Source organism: Tauraco erythrolophus, chromosome 4 (assembly GCF_009769465.1).
Source record: "Tauraco erythrolophus isolate bTauEry1 chromosome 4, bTauEry1.pri, whole genome shotgun sequence".
Classification (NCBI taxonomy): domain Eukaryota; kingdom Metazoa; phylum Chordata; class Aves; order Musophagiformes; family Musophagidae; genus Tauraco; species Tauraco erythrolophus.
Window position 1 is genome coordinate 51725966 of NC_141468.1, and position 21736 is coordinate 51747701.

The following is a 21736-nucleotide window of genomic DNA, read 5'->3' on the forward strand; positions in this document are numbered from 1 at the left end:
GTCCATGTCCTTCTTATGTTGGGGACTCCAGAACTGGACGCAGTACTCCAAGTGAGGTCTCACGAGGGCAGAGTAGAGGGGGAGAATCACCTCCCTCGACCTGCTGGCCACACTCCTCTTGATGCAGCCCAGGACGCGGTTGGCCTTCTGGGCCGCAAGAGCACATTGCCGGCTCATATTGAGCTTCTCGTCCACCAGTACTCCCAAGTCCTTCTCCTCAGGGCTGCTCTCGATCCAATCACCACCCAGTCTGTATTTATGCCTGGGATTGCCACGACCCAGATGTAGGACCTTGCATTTGGCCTGGTTAAACTTCATGAGGTTGGTACGGGCCCACCTCTCCAGCCTGTCAAGGTCCCTCTGGATGGCATCCCTCCCTTCCAGCGTGTCGACGGCACCACACAGCTTGGTGTCATCGGCGAACTTGCTGAGGGTGCACTCCATGCCACTGTCCACGTCACCGACAAAGATGTTGAAGAGGGCCGGGCCCAACACGGACCCCTGAGGGACGCCACTTGTGACCGGTCTCCACTTGGACATTGAGCCGTTGACCACTACTCTCTGAGTGCGGCCATTGAGCCAATTCCTTATCCACCGAGTGGTCCATCCATCAAACCCATGCCTCTCTAGTTTAGAGAGAAGAATGTCGTGCGGGACAGTGTCAAAAGCTTTGCACAAGTCCAGGTAGATGACATCCATTGGTCGACCCTTGTCCACCGATGCTGTCACCCCATCGTAAAAGGCCATCAAGTTGGTCAGGCACGATCTGCCTTTGGTGAAGCCATGTTGGCTGTCACCCACCACCTCCTTGCTTTCCATGTGCCTTAGCATGGTTCCCAGGAGAATCTGCTCCATGACCTTGCCAGGCACAGAGGTGAGGCTGACCGGCCTGTAGTTGCCCGGGTCCTCCTTGTTCCCCTTTTTAAAAATGGGGGTTATGTTCCCTCTCTTCCAGTCATCGGGGACCTCGCCAGACCGCCACGACTTCTCGAATACAATAGCCAGTGGCTTGGCAACTTCATCTGCCAGTTCCTTCAGGACCCGCGGATGGATCTCATCAGGTCCCATGGACTTGTGCACCTTCAAGTTCCTCAGATGTTCTCGAACCTGGTCTTCAAGTACAGTGGGCGGTGGTTCATCCTCACAGTCCCTGCTAGTTCTTTCCACAGCTTGGGTGGTAAGACAAGAGGCTTTACCATTGAAGACTGAGGCAAAAAATTCATTGAGTACCTCAGCCTTCTCTATGTCCCGGGTGACCAGAGCACCAGTATCCTTCCGGAGGGGGCCTACATTCTCTTTGGACTTCCTTTTGTCCCCTACATACCTATAGAAGCATTTCTTGTTGCTTTTTATATCCCTTGCCAAATTCAATTCCTTCAGGGCTTTAGCCTTCCTCACTTGATCCCTGGTCACTCTTACAGCTTCTCTGTATTCCTCCCAGGCTATCTGTCTCCGCTTAGACCCTCTGTAGGCTAACCTCTTCATTTTCAGTTGGTCCAGGAGCTCCTTGCTCATCCACGCCGGCCTCCTGGTCTTTTTGCCCAACTTGTTCTTCGTCGGGATGCACCTCTGCTGAGCTTGGAGAAGGTGCTCCTTGAATGTGGACCAACTTTCCTGGGCCCCTCGTCCCTCCAGGGCCACCTCCCACGGCACTTTGCCCATCAGGTGCTTCAAGAGGCCGAAGTCCGCCTTCTTGAAGTCTAGGGTACAGAGCTTGCTGAATGGTTTCCTTGCTGCCCCATGGATCTTGAACTCCACTGTGTCGTGGTCACTGCAGCCAAGGCTATCCTTAAGTTTCACATCGCCCACCAGTCCCTCCCTGTTGGTGAGCACAAGGTCAAGCATGGCACCCCTCCTTGTCGGCTCCTCTATCATCTGCAGGAGGAAGTTGTCATCCACGCATTCCAGGAACCTCCTGGACTGCCCGTGCCCTGCCGTATTGTCTCTCCAACAGATGTCAGGGTGGTTGAAGTCCCCCATGAGGACCAGGGCTTGTGACCGCGAGGCTGCTCCTATCTGGCTATAAAGCGCCTCATCTGCTCTGTCCTCCTGGCCAGGTGGCCTGTAACAGACTCCTACCGTAACATCCCCTATCCGTCCCCGTCCTCTAATCTTGACCCATAAACTCTCTGTCAGCTCCTCCTCCGACCCCAGGTGAAGCTCCACGCACTCCAGCCGGTTGCTGACGTAGAGAGCAACACCCCCTCCTCGTCTCCCCTTCCTGTCCTTTCTAAAAAGCTTATACCCCTCCATGTTGACACTCCAGTCATAGGAGTCGTCCCACCACGTCTCCGTGATGCCAATAAGGTCGTAGCCCTGCTCATGTAATTTATGAAAGTATTGTCAAGGTATACCCTTTGTATTATTAATAGCAAGCTACCATGTATGTCCTGGATACTCAAAAGCTGCCATTACAATTCATAGATAATAAGTCATTCCATTGATGACTTAATGTTCACAAGCCATGACAATTCATGGTTTTGAATGATGTAGGCACATTTAGAAACATTTTTATTTTAATTGTTAATAAGTAACTAGAAAGTTTTATCTTCTTGATATCCTTATTATCCATTTTTTCTAGTGTTTGAATTTTTGGCATGCTGTAAGTTTTATTCATTTTTGCAATTAATTTTATGAAATTATATGTCTCTTGTTTTTTAGTCTGCTCAGTGCAGATTTTGTACTGAACTTCAGGCTGGAAATACAGCTAAAAAATACTCCCCTGCTGCCAGAATTCATTAATTCCATGTCTTAACCTTCTATTTCCCACCCACCCAAATGCAAAAGTCCTTAGTCTGAAGGAGCAGCTACCATTTGCATTTGTTCCTTCAGGATAGCTGTACTAAGGTAATTGTCTTGATAAGTTCTTCCTATTTTTATTTTCTAAGTATTTTTTCATTTATAGCCTATTGTCTTAACTTTGGTTTCCTAACCTGTTTTCACTGTTTGTAAGTGTAGGTATGTAAGTGCCACTATCTAACAATTTTTGAATCAGATGATTAATTCCAATTTAATTTGATATAAAGGAAAAGAGTCTCAGAGATATTAAGTTCCTAACAGTTCTGCAAAACTGACCAAGTAGCTTAAGGAAAAAAACCCTACCTGATTGATATTCTTACAGTGGGAAAGACAGGAGGAGTGTCAGTCTTTACTTATTCTATCTCGCAATACACACCCAGCCATCAAAACATGTGCTTTGACTAGTTAAACAGCACAGCCCTAGCCCACAGCCAGCTATGATATCCACTATCTTCTATCCAGTCAACAGGATTGATCATAATTAATTGAAGCGAGAACACTGCAGAGGACATGGATGGAGCTACAGGCAAGATTTGGCTCTGGGTATAGAGAAAGCTATTAAAGATAGCAAAATGGACCTCATCTAGCTTCTTAGTTTCCCTATGTTGATACTGTAGAAATGAAAGACAAATGCTGTTGAGAAAGGGGGACCAATTTAAGGAGTGACAGCCTTTCCTTTGACTGTACCAAGAGTAAAAAATGTATCTAGGACTGTCCTCCTCCTCTTGTGTTGCAGCTCCACAACTTTCCTTCTCTTCTTTCCTTCCCATTGTTGGAGTGTGCCAAGAACCCATCCAAACAACAGCGAAATCCATCATGGACTACTCTGCTGGAAAGCTTTGGGCTAACTCAGCTGCGGAATATGGCATTGTGAAGGAGTGAGAAAGAAGGAAAGGATTTAAATGTACTAAAAATGTTAGGAGGCATGAGTAGAACCTTAAAAATTACATATTCAGGGTGCTAGGGAGTGGTTATCTTTGCACCCCAATAGAAATCTTCAGGAATAAATCAGAGACACAACTTTTTACCGTTAAAGGAGAGTAGCAGGAAAGACGTTCATATTGCTCTTGTTTTAATGGCCACCATGAAATCTTTATAGCCTCCATTCCCAGATGGCAGGGGACTATTATTTTTAATGTTCTGTGCAGGATAAAAACTTTAAAATTTTAGCCCACTAAAGCTATATTAAGATTTATTATAGGAAAGTCATTTAACTCATTTTGAAACTGTCCCAGAGGTTTAGATTAATATCCATTTCATTACTTACTACCCTTTTTAAACTAGGGTCTAATATATTTGTCTTGATTTCAGCAACAAAGTGAGGTTGAGACTTTGTCATTACTCATTTTTCCATGTCTGTTCCTGCTGAGGCTTACCTGAGCATGAATGAGTTTTCTTGGTTTTACCATCACTTTCCATTACTTTTGCTATCGTATACCACATCTGTAGCTTTGTAATAAAGTGTATTTCTTCTGTGTATTGCTATTCTTGACATCTTTACCTGAGCAATCTGAAGGCTTGACTTGTTGACCAAATGAAAATTAATAAAACCATGCCAATGATTCCCATGTGTAGGGATTCTGTACATTCTAGAAGGTTACTTGTCAGTCTCAAAAGTATAAACCTCGGTATAATGCAAGACATTATGAATCAGATAGTTCTTTCTGTTTTCTTTAATTGAACAATCCATGTATAATAAAATCATTGAATAGTTTAAATTGGAAAGGATTGCAGATTATCTAGACGAACCTCCTGCTCAAAACAGGTTTAGCTTCAAAGTTTGAGAAAGTTTCTTGGGACCTAGTTCATTCAAGTTTTGAATTTCTCCAGAGACAACCTTTCTGGGAAACCTGTTCCTGCACCCTATTTGTGATTTTTCTTTTTGTATATGTCCAGCTGGAAATTCCTATGCAGCAGCTTATGATCATCACCTCCTGTTCTTTTACAGTGCCTATTAGAGAAGAGTCTGTCTGCCCTATAACAACCTACTAAGCTGTTGAAGACAGAAATTAAATTCCCCCTTCTTCTGGAAAAATATCTCCTCAAGATTTCTCCAGGCTAACAAATCCAACTCTTTCAGTCCTTTCCACATACATCATCTGCTTCCATCTCCTAACCATATCTGTGGCCTTCCAACAAACTCATTTAAGTTTATAACTGTCATTCTTGTACCAGGGGGCCACAATAGTACATGGTACCTCACATGCAGCCTCATGAGTGCCAAAGAGTGGGAAAGAATCACTTACCTTAGCTGGCTATATTCTTGCTAATGCAACCCAATTCACGTTTTTCATAAATTGTTTCAAAGGGGTATTCTTGACTCATGTTCATTGTTTTGTTTACCAAGAAAACGTGATTGATGGTAATATTTGGAGAGTGAAAAAAATTGTAGAGTAGTTATTATTATATTCAATTATATTATAATTGAAACAGGTTAAACTTTCACTTTCATGCTGTCACCATGATCAGAGTTATATGACAGAGTAAGTTCATTTTACTATAGGCATTAGAAATGCAATGTCAAAATTAAAGGACTAAAATGTGAATCATACTTCTAGGAGAACTGGAATATGGGCTGATCCTACTAAAGATTCAAAATTCATGGTAGCTAAACATTTGAGCTCTCAGTGTGTTCCTTCAGATAAGAAGAGTAACATGAGGTTCAGATTCATATTCTAGGTGGTCAAGCTTTTAAAAGGTAGTATTTTTCCTGTAAATAGCAACAGTGAAAGCTATTATCCTGCTTACGTGACAGAAAAATTATAAAAGCTGGAAGTGGCCAGAAAAGAACTGCAACAATGCTGAATTTTGCTTTCAGTAAGAGTCATTACTTTATCCAAGGTGAGGTGAAGAAGTGACAAGTTCATGACTTACAGGTATTTATAGAAAGAAGATACCATTGAAAGCAGAAAGAAAAAAAAAATAGAATTGCTCTGGGTCTGAAAAGTGAAGCTGAAGCTGAACAAACTGAAACTAAAAATCCAGTGCACCATTTTGGCACTATGTGTGAAAGTTAACTGGGAATATGGTAAGATAATCTGTAATAGAAATCTAAAAATCAAAAGCTGCTCTCCTTCAAAGGACAAATTGTTATTGTGAATCAAGTTATGAATTTGACACAAATAGCTCGGTGAAATTCTGCAAATCTTAGACAAGATGTCTGAATAGAAGAAATTCAGCTCACTGTGCAGATTTGAGAGCCTCATTTTTTCTACTTGTAGCCCCCTCAGAATATTTTGTTAGCATAACCTTCCGCATTGCCTTATCTAAAATAAGCTGTTTAGATAATATGTATTTAAACCACAGAACTATGAATTATTCAGTCCATGTTCAAAGAGGTGTGTCTATTTTGGTAGTTTTCCTGGCTTAGTACATTTTTATGCATAATATTTCACCCACTTGTAATCTTACTTACACCTTTATTTCATTAGAATTCAGAGCTGACTCTTTCTTTGTACTAGCTGAGTACAAACATCCCGATGATGAAGATGTGCAAGAGTAAGTTCTACTTTTTCGTTTAAAGTAAACTTTATGCTAAACAATGTCTCTGTCATCTCAGCCAAAGGGATTTTTCAGCCAATTATTAAAAATAGACACTAAGAGAAAATTATTTGGCGGATTAATGGAAAACAAGTAACAGTCAATGGAGAAGAAGAAAAAGTGCAATCACATATATGTTTAATCTTCCTTTTTTCCTTTTTTTTTTTCTTCCTTGACATTGGTAAAATTGTGGTTATTTTTATATGAGCAGATGTAGCTAAATGCTTGTTGCACTTTTATAACTGTGTGTATGTATGTGAAAGATTCTACACTTCACTGTTACCCATTCAAGAGTCCTTAAGGCTATATCAAAGGGAAAAACTCAAACATTTGTGTTTGAGTATTGATAGGAGGTCAATGCATTACAGTATCATTAATTTACTTTTACTGTATTGCTTTGCTTTTAGAATTATTCACTAGCAATACATGGAGTTGTATAATGCTGAGAGATGAGATCCTTGATGGACCAATGCATTTTGTGAGTGTACAACAAAACAGAGGAATATTTTTCTCCCTGTCTGTGGCTGATTGGTGATATGCCAGATAGATTTTGAGTTATTTTTGGATCCAATGTTTTAAAAGATACTATTCATAACTTGATTTAAATCAAATCAGAGCTGTCTTTGAAGATATCAGAAGACATCTTCAGATAGAATAAGAGAATATAATATTTTTTTTCACACTATTTAAAGCCTTGAAGTATCTTTACCTTATCTCATTTTACTGCTCTATTGAAATCAGTCTCAATCAATGTTAAGCATTGTTTGAATGAGGGGAAAATGAACTGGCGGGTCCTGCCTTAAAGGTGTGATAATAATACTGGTTATGAGACTGTCAGAAATACAAAAGCTCAGAAAGACAGAAGCTGTTGTAGATACCAATGAAGGTCAGCTATGGAGCATTGGTAGCATTGGCTTAAAGGAATATATTTTGTGATTTGACAAAATGCTGCACATCTGCTGTTTGAATTTGGCCTTTTGGCATGTTCCTTTAACAAATAGCACAGAATCATAAAACAATAGAATGGTTTGGGTTGGAAGGGACCTCAAAGATCACCTAGTTCCAACGCCCCTGCCATGAGCAGGGACATCTTCCACTATACCAGTGGAAGTCAAAGCTTCAAGCACCCTGGCCTTGAACACTTCCAGGGATGGGGCATCCACAACTTCTCTGGACAATCTGGTCCAGTGCCTCACCACCCTCAGAGTAAAGAATTTCTTCCTTATATCTAATTGAAATTTACCTTCTTTCAGTTTAAAGCCATTACCCCTTCTCCTATCACTACATGCTCTTGCAAAAAGTCATACTCCAGCTTTCCTGTAGGCCCCCTTTAAGTACTAGAAGGCTGCTATAAGGAGTCCCCGGAGCCTTCTCCAGGCTAAACAGCCCAGCTTTCTCAGTCTGTCTCCATTGGAGAGGTGCTCCACCCCTCGGATCATCTTCATGGCCCTCCTCTGAACTCACCCCAACAACTCCATGTCCTTCTTGTGTTGGGGACTCCAAAGCTGAATGCAGTATTCCAGGTGGGGTCTCATGAGAGCAGAATAGAGAGGCAGAATCACCTCCCTCGACCTTCTGGCCATGTTTCTTTGGATGCAGCCCAAGATACAGTTGGCTTTCTGGGCTGCAAGCACACATTGCTGACTCATGTTGAGCTTCTTATGAACCAACACCCCCAAGTTGTCCTCCTCAGGATGACTCTCAATCCATTCTCTGCTCAGCCTCTATTTGTGCTTGGGATTGCCTAGACTCATGTGCAGGACCTTGCACTTGGCCTTGTTGAACTTCATGAGGTTCGCACAGGCCCACCTCTGCAGCCTGTCAAGGTCCCTCCGGATGGCATTTCTTCCCTCCAGCGTGTTGTCCACAGCACACTATTTTCTATTCTATTTCTGAATTGCTAGTAAATATCCTTTATTAGCAATTGAAGTAAATAAAATTCAGGATTTTTGCAGCACATTAAGATTTACTTTATTCAAATGACTGCTTTGCATCTTTTAATTTAATTCACTATCCTTAGTTCATATCTAGTTCATCTATTTGATCTTTTAAATCAAGTATCAGAATATATGATTAACAGAAGTCAATCCTTGACCTCCTATACACATCTTCTAAAATGAAAGTCTAAGCCTCTATATTACCTTTAAACTTTTATGAAGCCACCTAACTTATTTCAGGATTGAAATGATAGAGCTTAATAGATTCAAAACTAATTATAAAGTCATTCTGAGGCAGAATAGAGACAACCAAACCAGATGGAATCCATTACCAATCATACTCTTGAGACTCTCTGGCATTATTAAAATGAATAATATTTCCATGTAGCAATGTCTGTTTTAAACAGTTTGTGTCTGGGTACCAACACTAGAGCTACTTCTATAAGCTTTACGTAGAGGTCACCTCTACTCATTGCAGCAATAGGTCCTGTCATACTTGACTCTTTTTTCTTAATTGAATGGACAAGTTCAAAAGGAATTCAAAGTTTTTAGGATGCTTAAAGAGGGACATAATGAAAAAAAATAGTATTGGAGATATTAAAATAAAAACAAATATAAAAAGCATGTTAACAGCTGATGACAAAGACAGTGTTACTTTAGATGAACTGAGAAACAAATTGTTTTCCATTTGGAAGCCCCAAGGAAAACTCTGGAATAAAATACTATTTCTTGTTAACACCCCCATTCCACCCTTTCATCTTAAGCAAGAGAAAAAGTGGGAAAGCAGGGAAGTAAATGCCACTTACAGATTTTGAGCTTCTGGTAAACTTTCAAAATTCATTTGGGCAGACTAAAAGGTGTATCTCCATTTCGTATTCAGATAGATGTGTCCTTAAGCCATCTATCTGCACTCCAAACTAGCCCACAGATATTACCATGTTGTGAGTACAACTTAATATATCTTGCCTCCCACAATGATTAGTTAGTTGAATTCTACCCTAACCACTGTTGTACCACTTCCAGTGCAGAGCTGGCTTGAGTCCAGAGGTCCTAGAGCTCATGGAGAGGGGCTGTTTATCTGCGAAACTCTGTGTTGAAGTAATAGCACAAGACCAGATCTAGATCTCTGTGCAAAAAGGAAATTTCATCAATATGAAATAACTTCTATAATTTTGAAAAATTATCAACATCAGATATGAAACTAGGCATAAAATTACAAGTCTAATAATCCCCGTTGGAAACATAGCTCTAATGTTTACAGGACAATTGATTATTTACATTTATTGTTTTAAGTTTCACAGCTGAAGGGCAGGCTCATGGGGATGGAGATGTGGAAAATGACATTTATAAATGAAGATAATAATGTCTTAAATTTCCTGTCTCAACGTTGTGTTATTCCCTATTGTACATCATTCACTCTCCATCTTACACAAACATGCAAACATAACATGGGTTTTAGCAAGCTGGGTTATGAAACTGTGAGTTTCACACAATTGTTCTCATTCATTAAAAATCATGAATGAACGTGGAAATTGGTGGCTTTAACTCCTCTGCATTACCGTCAATATTGCTACAATATGTATTTGGGGATTTAAAATTAAAAAAAACCCAACAAGTTCTATGTGCAGATGGCCTTGTTTAAGTTTAGGGACACATAGTAAGATACTACCTTTAAATAATTCCTGTCTCAATGTACATATTTGCTCAAATTTAAAGCAGATATCAATGTAAAAAAAAACCCACAGTCAATATTATCTTCTACTTATCAAACATAGTTTGGATAATGTGTTCTTCAAGCAAGTCTCCTGGTTCCTGCTGTCATTTTCTTGGAGAAAGTCAGAAGAAACTTGAGTTGCACATTTTGATATATAGTTGATTTGATGCAAAACTCATACTATGCATGCCAGTTATGCTTTCCAAATTAGATCATTAGTTAAATAAATTGAGAAGTATTTTATCAAATATTGTAAAATAACATAATAAATTTGTAGTGATTATCTGTTAAAAAATCATTGGTAAAAGTATATAAATGACACTAGGAGCTGATCTCATTAAGGCAGAGAGTTGGAGGGTAGAACTTTTTCTTGAAGAGTAGGAACAACGGACTCAAGGCTCCTGAGACTCATATAGGATTCAATGGTGAAGTCTTTGTTTCTGAGTAAGTCTTCTCACCATGTGGGTCTAATATAGAAAAATCTACCTCCTCCTCTGGTGTGTAGCACCTGCCCTCAGGGAAGGATTCAGAGTTCTGAACTAGTGGGTGGAGATGCTCACTGCAATGTCCTACATTGAATATTTAAAGCCTATGTCTGATATTTCTGCAAGATGACTGAAGAAATACTCTCTCCAGTTGAGTTGTGCAATGGCTTCTAGCCTTTGTGTGGGAAGAAAACGTGCTTCATCTGTTAGTCCTAATCCAAGGTGCGTCTTTTAACCTGGCTGATACCCACTCCTTTGGGATCACTTCAGCGCAAAAAAAAACCTCACCTGAAATAGAGGGAAAACATCTCCCACTCTAAAATTGAAGGGGAAAATTTTATAACAGGGTAGTTTTGTTTTTTTTTTTTTTCAAATTACATCTAGGAAAGTATGTTATAACTGCCCCTAGAAAGACTACAACAGCACCTAGATCGAGTTGTAAAGGTTCATGTTATCACTTCTCCAATGTCTTGGCCCTTCATTCATCTAAGCTGGGGACCGGCCAGAGTGTAATACTGCCCAGGAATCTCATACTCCTGGGTTTCCATTTATTCTAAAGTAAGTACTACAGATGAGATGAATCATCAGCTCAAGATGCTTCTGTCCTTGGTGATCATAGCAGGAATTTGGATGACTAGCTCAGACTAGAAGCCTAACTCTTACTTAGTAAATTTAGGCAAGATGAAGCCCAACTCGATTGTACTGAGAAATACCTAGAAATTTCTTATGGATCTAACAGCCATTGGATGCAATAACACAGAGAGTGAGGAAAAAACATTTTAGCAATGAGTAAGAACCAAACTATGTTCCATAAATCCTAAAATTATTCTTAAAAATAAGAATGTTTTCTGTGTTTCAGCAAGACAAAAATAGTTATTTCTCTGAAATGGCATGAAAAACAGCTGATTTCTCTAGTTGCATATTATTGAATTTCTCATTTATGAACTTTAAAATGAATATATGCAATAAAGCAAACCAACTGAGCAGAGTTTAACAGGAAACATATGACAAGCAGACCTCTTGCCCTTCTTATCAAGCAGATGGAAGACAGGTAGCACTAAAAAAATACTAATAGGCCAATCAAAGAGTTTAATGTGGCAAAAGTTCCTGCACTTGCAGCACTAATGTGTTTATTGGCAGAGATGCAAATATGCATGTAGCCTACTTTCTTTTTCCCAGAGCACAACTGAATTAACGCTGTCATGTTGCTCAGGGTAACAGACTCCCACCTAAGAGTCCTCCCACGCCACAAGATCAAGAGGACCCTGGAAGCTACAGCAGAAATAAATTAGAATGTGCACAAAGTTGTTGAGGCTGATAAAGAAAACACATTTGCCCTTCATGTATTTTTAAAGAGGTTCTTTTTCATTATGACTTGTAAATGGCTCCACTGTGAATGGCACAGACAAAATTAAAATAAGCTTTTTTTCCCCAGCTTTTAGAAGTTTGCATGGCTTCTGTCCTGAGAATGCTCATATTTAAGGACCATAGATTAAGCTAATCCACTTCCCCGCTTTGAGTCAAGGTCAAGTATAACTGGGCAGCTCCTGACAGATGTTTGTCTGGTATGTCAATCATAAAAACACTCAGCACAGAGATTCAACAGCTTCATAAACTAGCCTGTTACCCTGTTTGTCAATCCTTACAAACAGCAGCTTTTAGTAATATCTCATTTTATTAACTGTTGAAGCAAATTTTAATGAAACGGATCTTTTCTAGCTCAGTGCCCTACTACTGGTGAATGTTACTCATTCCTGTCCTCTTTGTTATAATATTTCGTATATTTGAAACTTTTCATGTTCCTCCCTCTGATTTCCTTCCTGAAACTCTTATCCTACCTTTTCCTCTCCAGCCTTAACAACCCCAGTTCTCTTGGGCTATACAGATTATTTCCAAACTTCTTTTCTCACTAACCTTCTCTGAGTTTCTCCTAATTCATTTAAAAATGTTTGAAACTGATCTTTGTATACTAGTAAGACCTTGGAATAGAATAATTACTGTCTTAACTATAATGCACCTCACAATGACATCTATCTTTAACGCTAAAACAACTAAATTGAAACATATTTCCAGACTTCATGTTTCACCACTTTAAGCTCTACTTCTGTAGCATTATGCTTAGATAGTTAATTTGCAATTTCTAGTTATGCATTTGATTTTCATTCCTAAATGTGGTATCTTGACTTGATACTATGAAAAATCATGGTATCACTATTTCTCCAGGTTACCCACATCATTTTGAATTCAAATCTGATCCTTCAAAGTGTTTTGAACTTTTCCCAGGTCAATATCACACAGAGATTTTATAAGCATGTACTACTCTATTTCGTCCTAATATCCCACCAGGTATGTCCTTCTGATTCGACAGCAAACCCTTGCCCATTGAGGACATAGATTTTCAGCCATTTGTTCACTGAATTAATAACACTTTCATCTTTTCTGTCTTTCCCTGACTTCTTCACTGCAGCACTGGATAGAACCATGTCCAGAGGGATGTTGGGATCAAGATGTTGCAACCACCCCTCTTGTATTCACAGACCAGTAACCCCATCAAAGGATTGACTGATATGACATTATCTGCTCTCAACAAATTCATGTTGGTGGGTTGTTATTACCTCTTATATGTATAAACGCGTTTCTGTATTGTTTCGAGTACCAAAGTTAAATGAACTTTTCTGTAAATCCATCACTCTTGTCTTTCTCCATCACAAGTAAGTTTTATCTAACCTGAGCAAATATATTATCTTTCCATCAGAGAGATGTACAGATGTACGGATGTACTATGTTCCAGATGTAACAGATGCACTGGTATTAACAGTAATAACAGCATCAGGTCACAAAAGACCTTTTTTTTTTTGAAGTGCCAAAGCAGAAAAAAACATTGATAACATTTTCTGTCTCATTAATTACATGTTCAGTCAGTTAAATAAATATTGGTGGTTTTTTTTTTTTTAGAAAAAAAGCATTTATTAAAACATTTTAAAATATCATTTATATCCCTTACTAACTGAAACTCTTTCTGCATGTCATTCTTTTAGAATTTTTCTCACACTTATGCTGTTTTGTGTATTCATTCATTTTCTGTGGTTCTCTTTTTTTGATTTTCAGGTCATGAGGTAGCTATGGTACCTCAACACCTTGAAGAATACATGAGAAAATTGCTATATTAAGCAGTTTGTTTGTTTATTTATTTATTTATTTTAATTTTTGTTTTTAAAGTTATCCATAAAAGTGTGAAAGTAATCCTTCATTCCAACACCTGAGTACAAAGACAGTGGGAGGACGTCTCCTTAATTTAAAAAAAGGCAGAAAAATGCAGTAATTTAATTACGTGAATAATTTATTTTGATGAAATATAAAAGCAAATTTTGTTTTTAAGTCATAAATTAGTGGAATAAATCTTCAAATTATTTAATTTCTGTATTTCTGCAAGTTAAAAAAACAAACAAACAAACCCAAACCAAAAAACTCTACAATGTTTTAAGAAAGGTTAATAACTTCTTGAGGAGTTCCTTAAAGTTTATGAACATCCTCTGTGAAAAGCGTGAATGCGTAGAGAGGAAAATTGGGCTATTAAATATATATTTTATACAAAATAAAATTATTTATATGTCCATTATCTCAACTGGAAGACTGAATTTAGCTATCCAGACAAACACATCTAAATTTTTTTTTCTTTTTTGCAACTTTTTTTTTTTGTTGTTCTGGAAGAATGTCCGATTTGAGGTTGACAGGTCTTAAGACCTTTTTGGTACTATAAAATGGAAAGTAGCAAAGACACTTGAACTTCCTGTAGCAAGCATAGATCTAAAAGGGAGACAATAAGAGTAGACAGGAATGTCTTGAAGAAATAGATATCTTCATATTAATGCTAGTGGCCCCTGAGCCAGAACAAAAATGGAAATTACTTAGATAAAGTCCATGCGGTAGAAATGCCTCTGTGTTATTACCATCAGTTGAAAATACCTGTCCTTCCCTTCTCTGGTTTGAAGACAATATTTTTGTTATTGATGTGACAAACCAACAGACTTGCAACCTGTCAAGAGACCCTCAAATATGATGAGTTCTCAGGTTCCAGATAATGAGAGCTACACACATTAGCCACAAAAAATGGAGAAAAGAAGTTAGAACTGCTCAGTGCATGAAATTGAGATTTCTAAACTAGTGTGAGATGAATCACTCTCTAGACTCCATTTACACTAGCGACTAGATCTCCACTGGCTGAAAGGAGATATTAGGCATGTGGTTTATATATAGAAATCTGCGGAGAAGGGATTTGGAGAAGTACTGAGACGACTCAATATGAGTTAGCTGCAGGAAGTCTCGTTTATTGCGCAGTTTCTTATTGCTTATATACGACAGTATTTGCCAATACTCCTGAGTACCACACCTTTTCTACACCATTATTGGATGATACATACGCTTGTCATATTTAACAGCTTATTTCAAACAGGTACCCCCTAGCGAAGCTCTGCTCTAAGCAAACACTACTCCCTTATCATACTGCATAGTTTTCTTATCCTTAACTTCAAGGGCATTCTGCACTTGAGGCCTAACTAGACTTTAGAGCTCCAGTCTTTATTTACACAGGATTGTCTCGTGCAGTCTCTTCAAGGATCTGCACTCCGACAAATCCCCCTTCTTTTCTTGCACGAAGAAACCCTGTGCACGAGACTGTCAACCCCCTCAGTTTACAGCTGTTGTCTTGTACAGCCTTGCAAAGCAGTTTCTAGCATACTACTTCCCTTTCTGAGGGCTTTACTATTTCCGTTATATCCAAGAGTCCACTGAGCAGGAGGGTGTCAGGTCGGCAGGGTCATCGCAGAGGAAGAGAGGCAGGCACGGCACCTTCAGGCGTCCCCTGTTTATCCACACAGTGTGCTCTGCTGCCTTCTTCCACTCCGCTCTGAGCCATCCTTTTACACCCTCAGCAGAGTCTATGACAAAGGGATTGACACGGCGTTGCCGCAACGCGTGGCCAGTGCGTGCAACAAGGCCGCCAGGTATGTGCTCTGCTGGCCACGAGCGACTTTTAAGTTGTAACATATTTCTCCTAGCTTCCTTTTTCAAAGTTACGTGCTCACAACTAAGTCTAGTTTGTAATTCTTCTGTCATTAATTCGGTACCAGTTAATTCTTCTCTTTCCAGTAGCTCACTTCTGATTGGAAAAAACACACAAAGCATATATACAAGCAATATATACAAACAACTTTCACACACGTAATATACTAAATCATAAGAAACATAAAGACAGTTTACATATCAATATACAATCCTCTACCACAATTCTCCCCGAATGCTCTCCAAGCCATTGCAATTGTTTGTGGATGGACTCACTATGGTCACTTAGATTAAAACAACACATGTTTGTGTAGCGTGGTTGTTGCTGGCACAACCTACAAATTTTATCCTAATAAATTTAACTCTTGTGGGGAAATATATGGAAGACTGCCCCTTTTTTTTTTTTTTAGCATTTGTTTTAATGTTAAATGAATTCATTCAATAACAGCTTGTCCCGTAGGTGAAATGAGGGATACCGGTAATGTGATTCACTCCCCAATCCTGTAAAAAGGCACCATACTGGATCACTGTCTGTCCCAATTTTCTTTGGTACTCCCATGGTTTTCTTCAGTGTGAGCAGTAGCAACAACAACGACAGAAAACATATCAACAGTTACATGCACATATTTAGATCGATTAAATGATTGAATATAAGTAATATCAGTTTGCCATAATTCATTGGCACATAAACCTGTTGGATTTACTCCTGCTGGAGTATTTGAAGGCACAATACGTTGATGGTCAGGGCAGGCACGTACAATCTGCTGAGCTTGATCTGCTGTCTGACCTGACAGAGAGCATCATCTACCACCAACTGACAAACTGTAGGATTATTCATCATTCCTCGAAGCAGTACAATCCAATGATATTGTTGCGTGGGTCGTTCATTGTTAAGCACTGGAACTGAAAAGGCAAATCTAGGACAATCGTTAGGGTGTAAATAAATAAAAAGGTAAAAAGGTGAAATAACCCAATCTTTTAAATCAATCACCATCAAATGCTAACATTCTGGAATCATAGTAGGATTTGGTACACCCAGTTGTAATGCACCCATTGGTGAAATGATTGCATTAATAGCTCTTAAATCTTTTAACATAAATCTCCATTTTCCTGATTTCTTTGGAATAACAAATATCGGAGTATTCTATGGGCTAATGGAGAGAATTTTATGTCCTAATTTGAGCTGTTCGTCGACTAATTTTTGAGCTCACTCCAGTCGCTCACCTTTAATGGCCACTGATCGACCCAGACCAGCTTACCAGCTTGAGTCAGGGCTGGACATCAGTGACGTGTGCTAAAAATTTGAGGTTAGCCTCACATTCCAGTGATTCAACAAATCCCGACCTCATAATGTACATGGGACATCAAAAACATATGGTTTCAAAACAGCTTGTTTGTTACCTGGGCCTACTACTAACAAGGTCTGTGCACTCCGCTGTGGGATCTGTGTTCCACCTACTCCGACCACAGCTGCCAGGGCTTGTATCAGAGGCCGAGAGGGCGGCCAGTCAGGATTTTTCACTATAGATACATCAGCCCCTGTGTCACTAGGCCAGAAAAAGCCTTCCCATTAATGATTACTGTTAAAGGAGGCTGTGCAGCTGGTGACTGTCTGTGTCCAAAATTCTTTGTGATAGCAGAGTGACCTTTATTATTGTTATATAGGCAGCTTTTATAGATTATTACTCTAGGCCACGATGTGTCCACGCGGCCCTCACCCAACTGTGATTGGGTACAAACAATAGTGCACGCACCTATTTTAACTTTACTATTGGCTATGCCTAAAAAGGAGCTATTTTTTACTTGCTAAACTAAACATCATTTTCTCATACACTCTATATCAACTTCCCAAACTCCCATGTCAGCTTCTCACACTCCCTGCACCAGCTGTTCACACTCCCTTTTCTTTCTCACCCTCTTTATCGGTGTTTCCCAACTTCAGAAAAGAGCACAGGCTTAAATCATCAAGGTCAAACCCCAACTGTAACTGTGTGTATGATGCCACAATTCCCCTTTTTTGTTTTTCTGTGACCATTACTTGATGAACCGTACTCTGTACCGTTCGCTGGGAGCGTGACAATAGGCAGGGGGTGATTATTACTATGCATAAAAGAACTACTAGCAATATAATGTCTGCTTTACTAGAGATTTTAACCATCCTGTCATTAAGAGCATTGATAAAGCAGAAGCTGTAGCATAGTTTGTTTTGCAAGCCAAACACCCAACTTATTCAGTGTAGTTAACACCTGTGCCACTCCAACTCCTGGTGCAAATATTGAAGCTGCAATGATTTTAGCTGGTTCCCAAAATTCTGCTCTGGAATCACACTAGCTATCATAGCATGCGTGCTGCAGCTATTCTGGGGTGTCTATGACTTAGGTTTCATGGTGGTTAGGGAAATACATTCTTAAAGTCCCTATGGTACATGGATCTCCCCTTATATGCAAAGGAATACCTTGCTAAGCTCTATTATATCCCTGCAGAAGCAGTTACTAGCATTTTGGTGTTTTGTTTGTTTGTTTGTTTGTTTGGCTTTTTTTTTTTTTTTTTTTTTTTTTTTCCTCAGAATCAATTACCCTTGGGAGTACAGACAATCCTAATTTTGTGGTGGATGATCGTCCCAGCAATAGTGCACATAATCCTTGTGATATAAGACCAAAGACACCAGTAGGAATTAAATGCACCAACGTGTCAGTGATTACTGTTGACCAAAACATTTAGCTGCCAATATCTCTGCTTTATAGTGTTCCGAGACCACATTGTGACACGCCTTTACTAAATCTGCAATCGTTTTTTGCCCGATTTCTGATAAGATCAAGAGCTTGTTGGCAGTCTGTTTTAGCATTTTCAATGGCTGACTGGAATACCAACACATCTGCAGTAGCCGGATTTTCTGTTTATCTCTGAACTGCCATTTGTAGCTGATCAAGGAAATGCTCATAAGGTTCCTGTGCTCCCTGCCGAATGGAAGCAAAGGAAGCCTCCCCTGTCCCAAAAATCAGGGACACGTCTTAATGCTCTCTTAGCCAATTCAGTCAGTTGTTGGAAAGCTACTTGCTGTAACCCTGCCTGTGCCTGATTTTGACATGAGTGACATTTTATTCATCCCAAAATATTTAGCTCTCGATTTAAGAGATTTAACACCTATAACACTTTAGCTATTGTTTCATTGGGAGATTTCCCCATCATTCCTGCTTTAAAAGCATATTCTCCAAAATACCATGTGCGTATTCTGTGATCGGTTGCCCAGTAGGATTGTAAGAAATACCAGCAACATGCTCGATATCTTATGATGACAAAAATACATATGTCTGATAAGAAGTGTATGCCAAAGTTCCTGCGAGCGTAAACCACGAAGATTAACACCATTCACTGGTGGCACGATCGTATTTTGACAGGTACTACACAATTGTACGATTGAGCGGGCTTGCTCTGTTGTTATACCAAATTGTCACCTAATAGCATTAGCAGTCTGATGGTAGCAGTCATGCAAGATGTTTGCCTGCATGAGCGAGTTTGGTACCAGAGCTGCACTCGTGAGAGGCTCAGCTTGCCTGCTCCCTTCTGCTATAGGCCCTGGAAGCGCGGTGTGCGCTCGCAGATGTACAATGGAATATGCATGTTTATGGTTTTGCAACGCTGATATTAACTGTTGAAATTGCTGGAACAGAAGAGAATTAGTTATTTGCCGCGATGCCGATCGAGACGATCCAAGTTACGATGTGCTGTCTCGCGGTACAACCTGGGCCCCGGGCCTCAGCCGGGCGGGGGGGCGGGGCCAAGCGGCCGCTCGCCAGGCGCGGCCGGCGGGTGGGGGGGCAGCAGCGGCGGGGGGGGGGGGGGGGGGCGGTCAGCCCTCCCTCGCCTCAGCCGGGCGGGGGGAGCAGGGTGGCGATGACGACCCAGCAGCCCTGTGCCGCCCCCTCCCTTGTTGTCGTTGTTGTTGTTGTTGTTGTTGCCGCAGCTCCGGCCGCTCGCGCTCCGTAACCGCCGCCGCCTCCTCCCGCCGAGGGACCATCAGCTGCGAACGAACCGGCGCAGCGGGGCCCGCAGCGCGTCTCCGTCCCCTCCAGCCGCGGCTCGCTCCGCGCACGAGCGGCAGCGCCGAGGCCAACGCCGCGCCCGCGGCCCCGGCCGGCAGCAGCAGCGGCGTCCCCGGGGCGCCGCCGGGCGCGGTGGGCGGCGCGGCGCGGAGGTGCCGGTGTACCGACTTCGTTGGAAGAGGGGGAAAGCAATAAGTCTGTCTTTCGTTCGGGGCCCTGGATCAAAAGATTCGATGATGACTTTTCCAGGCCAGCAGCATCCCCACAGGTGGCTGCACGCCAAAGTTTAACGTCTATAGTGTCCCAAGTCCTTGTCATGTATGTATTTGAAGGGCTTGCCTCCGGTACATGGGCTGATACCCAAACCAGGAGTACCGGGAGTTTTATCAAGTCAGAACTGTTAATAGTGCTGGTTTCTCCAGCACTTTGTCAACACTTTAACTGCAGACTTATGTTCTGTTAAAGCCATGCTTTCCATTGTTCCCAGTCGCTTACCTCCTCCTGTTGAGGCAGTTGTCGCTTTTTTTTTTTTTCTTTTCAGTCGCTTACTTCTTCTTTCCTTTGGTTCCTAATTCTTCGTGTTTCACGGTAATATCTTTTGCATACCCCCCTGCAATCAGGGGGGGCCAATATCTTTTTCCAAGTTTTAATCCACGCTTCTCTAGGAAGCTTCCCAACAACGACAATGCAACGTCCCGTTCCATCGTCTTACCGCGACAGTGGATCCTACAGATCTTCCGGCTTTCCCCTATAGGCCGCCTGTATACAGATCTGCACGGCTTTCCCCGATGGGCCGCCTGAATGTGGATCCTGCGGATCGTCGGCTTTCCCGTATAGGCCGCCTGAAGTAGATCCGCCCGGCTTTCCCCGATGGGCCGCCTGAGGTCAACGTCCCTTCTCCGCTAAAATAACACTCGTTCAAAACAAGTAATAAATGTCCCGAGTGAAACGATGAGTCCAGCTCATTTTTTTTCCCGTCCCTGTTCGGGCGCCATAATGCGGAGAAGGGATTTGGAGAAGTACTGAGACGACTCAATATGAGTTAGCTGCAGGAAGTCTCGTTTATTGCGCAGTTCTTATTGCTTATATAGACAGTATTTGCCAATAATCCTGAGACCACACCTTTTCTACACCATTATTGGATGATACATACGCTTGTCATATTTAACAGCTTATTTCAAACAGGTACCCGCCTAGCGAAGCTCTGCTCTAAGCAAACACTACTACCTATCATACGCTAGTTTTCTTATCCTTAACTTCAAGGGCATTCTGCACTTGAGGCCTACTTTAGAGCTCCAGTCTTTATTTACACAGGATTTTCTTCGTGCAGTCTCTTCAAGGATCTGCACTCCGACAGAAATCTTTGCTTAGGTGTCTTAATTCACCAGCTGAATTCCACTCAGTCTCTGAATGTAGATAAATTAAGTATCATTTCTTTCCTTGCGGGATGACTATCTACTAATGATCTTCAAAGCAAATTGAAGCTCTCAGTTGACCCATTATTTATTTTCCTCTTCATTTATTATCCATACACGTATGCCACATCATTGTTGTAAATGGAGTTTTCATGTGTTATATGTTCTTCATTATTTTTTATTAGTTTTACTGAAATAATGAAGAGTATGAGTCAATTCTTATTATCTACTACTTTAAGAAATTAGATGCCTTTGGCTAAATTCCTGAAACCGTATTGATTCCCACCTCAGCTTTGGGAATCAGAACCTAACTCCCCCTTAAAAGAACAAACCAGAACACTTAAGCCTGTAACCACATAATGTTGACAAGACAAACAGTCCCAAAATGACCATTAATCTATTTTCCTCATTCTCTGAGCCTTACTTGAGACTCTGATGACAGCCATACAAACAAGGGATCATACAGTGACAAATTGAGATAAATGAGCTCATTTCTTTTAACTGTTTACAGAAACAGTCCTCTAAGGCATTTATTGTGAAGCAGTTCAAATTAGTATCACTTTCTTTAACTTTCTAAGGCAGTGTTTGTTCTTGCAATCTTAATATTTGATGTAGTCATATGTGTATATGTATGTGTGTGCTCAACTGTATATGCAAGATGTGATGATACTGCAGCTAGAACTAGGTTCTTAAATGTGATGCCTCACATGATAAGTTCTATTTTTAGTTTCTTAAAGTTTTG